Raw genomic sequence first — 2579 nt, forward strand, 5'->3', positions numbered from 1 at the left:
AAAAAATTAAAAATTATTTTATATTTTAATATCAATAAAAAATTAAATATCATTATAATTTATCTAAAAAATACTTTATATTATATATATACCATGTCCTTATGTCTTATAATATTTTAAAACTTGTGTGTCTGTGTGTCCTGTGTCATGTGCCGTATCCCATCATCTTCCCTAAATAACTTGATCATTTAACTCGAGTTATTGGTAAGGAAAAGTATAGGGAGCTAATGGAATATCTGTACAATGCGTACAATGGAGGTTTATAGAGTACTAGAGATATAATCATTAGTGTTATCCTTTCTCATCAGCGTAAGCCTCTGGGATGAGTGGTATCATAGCATGGTATTAGAATTCTAGATCTGAAAGATCAAAAGTTCGATCTTTGGTGAATATGTTTATTATCCCCGGATGGTAATGTTCATTTTGTAACTCATATAGCCCATTGTACATACAAATAAGCCATTGTCTCCCTAGCCGGACTCGGTTGGTAATTGGTATTTGGTAGGATACAAGGATTTGAATCATCTTCGTTTCAACAACTACAATAAATAAATAAATAAATAAAAAGAAAAAAAAGTTACAAGAATCAATGTAAAAAAATAATTCTCTTTATCCACCATGGTTCCACCACAATAAAAATGTCTCTTTTCTTTTCTCTCCTTTCATATTACAAAGCAAACAAATGAACAAGGTTGTTTCCTCTGCTTCTCCAAGGTAACTAACTATCTCTAAATGCTTATCTGATATCTCTTAATCATGTAACTAAACACACACATGTGAATTCTGCGTTTGTAATAGATTAACCAATTTCTTGAGTTTAAATTTGGTTTTGCAACTGTTAAGAGATATATTGATAGCATGGGAAACATAAAAAAAGATTATCACCATTTAAATTTGACTGGATTCAATCTCAACACTAATAAGAATTTAGGATTATTATGTAATTTTGCAACATTGCATTGAGGAATTGTTGCTTAATTCAGTGTTAGTGTTCACCTATGATGATAGCAGCAACAACAATGGAAACTGAATCACTTATGAGGGGTGACAAACTCATTCTTATGGGATTGATGTTCCATGGTTTTCATGGTGTGAATCCAGAAGAAAGAACACTTGGTCAGAAACTCTTGGTAGATATAGATGCTTGGAAGGATCTCAGAGCTGCTGGTAAATCTGATAACTTGTCAGATTCAGTTAAAATCAGAACAAGAATTGCTAAATCCAGTTATCATGTTAATTATTAAATAAAATGAAGTGCTATGTCTTGTTTATGTTTCCAAAGTATCAGCATACTGCATTCTAATAATTTTCTTAGGGTTGAATAAGACTTTAGTTTTATAAAATGAGCTATTTATGATTTCATTCTGAAAAAGAATTTAATTTGGACGCACTTTGTCCGTATAAAGCAGTTTTACACGTGCATCCAATTGCGCAAAGTCATGTCAGCAAAAATAACTATTTTTGAATTGACCGGTGAATGATCATCCAAAATAACACATGTGATTAAACGATTGTGTATAACATTTTACAATGTCAGTGCATCAAAATTAAACTCATTTTGCATAAATACTATGTTAATTTGTGAAGTATTGATGAATGCAGAATAGTAAAGGAAGTTATTCAAGGGCCACCTCACAACCTTCTGGAATCAGTGGCTCAAAAGATTGTAAGCACAACTCTAACCAATCACCATCAGATATCTGCTGTTAGGGTTCTAGTTGGAAAACCCCATGTTGCAGTTATAGGTCCAGTTGATTACTTAGGAGTTGAGGTTCATAGGTTCAGAAGTGATGTAGCAAACTAGAATTTAGTTTGATTTTCAGTGCTGAATGTTTTGTAACTCTAACTTTGTCTTTTCATTACATTGAACTTCCAACAATGCTTTGGTTAGATAAGATTTGGTTGTTATTGTTTCAAACACAAAGACAGCTATGGTTTCAAATTTAATCTCTACTTGACTAATATACAAAGATAAACAAATGATAATTCCTTTAATTGCAAATTTGTTGAGGGTTGATGTGAACTTTCAAAGCTATGGCATGCTTTGCATGAAACTAACTTAAGTTTATGAATGAAGCTTTCTCAGCAACCATTTCTTTCTCAAATTTTCATCCAATGCCATAAACATCCTTGCTCTTCTTTAATCTTCCAAAAATTCACATGCATCTAGTATTAGATCTTCATCCATGCCTGGTATATCCTGAAGCACCTTAATAGCCTTATCTATAGAAAAGGTATCTTCTATCTTTTCTCTGCCAATATGCAATGCTATGTCATCTGCAATAGGGGGTGGATCGGTGTCTGGCATCGACGACTTACTGCAACAAGATCCCTCTCCAGAATTCAGTTTGCAATGCTGAGTATCTTCATTGTGACATAATATGCACATACTAGAATAGAAAGGCATGCTTTTAGTTCTATATATGAGCTACTCTTTTGGCAGCAGTGGCTTGATCATCCAATTCTTTTGAGGCAATTTCTAAGACAAAATATGAGCTACTCTTCATAAATTATTCAATTCGGTGAATAAAGTTAAAATAAATTTTCTTTCAACCATATAATAAGAAACGAAGATATAA

At 32.3% G+C, this 2579-nt stretch overlaps 1 long non-coding RNA gene across 1 annotated transcript; it reads left to right on the top strand.

Annotated features, from left to right (window-relative positions):
• The first annotated feature begins 622 nt into the window (after positions 1-622).
• On the top strand, positions 623-1953 carry LOC112794150 (uncharacterized). The gene is made up of 3 exons (XR_003198737.3): positions 623-714; positions 984-1167; positions 1603-1953. It is a non-coding gene; the product is annotated as an uncharacterized lncRNA (long non-coding RNA).
• The last annotated feature ends 626 nt before the right edge of the window (positions 1954-2579 follow it).

This window comes from Arachis hypogaea, chromosome 4, assembly GCF_003086295.3.
Source record: "Arachis hypogaea cultivar Tifrunner chromosome 4, arahy.Tifrunner.gnm2.J5K5, whole genome shotgun sequence".
NCBI lineage: Eukaryota > Viridiplantae > Streptophyta > Magnoliopsida > Fabales > Fabaceae > Arachis > Arachis hypogaea.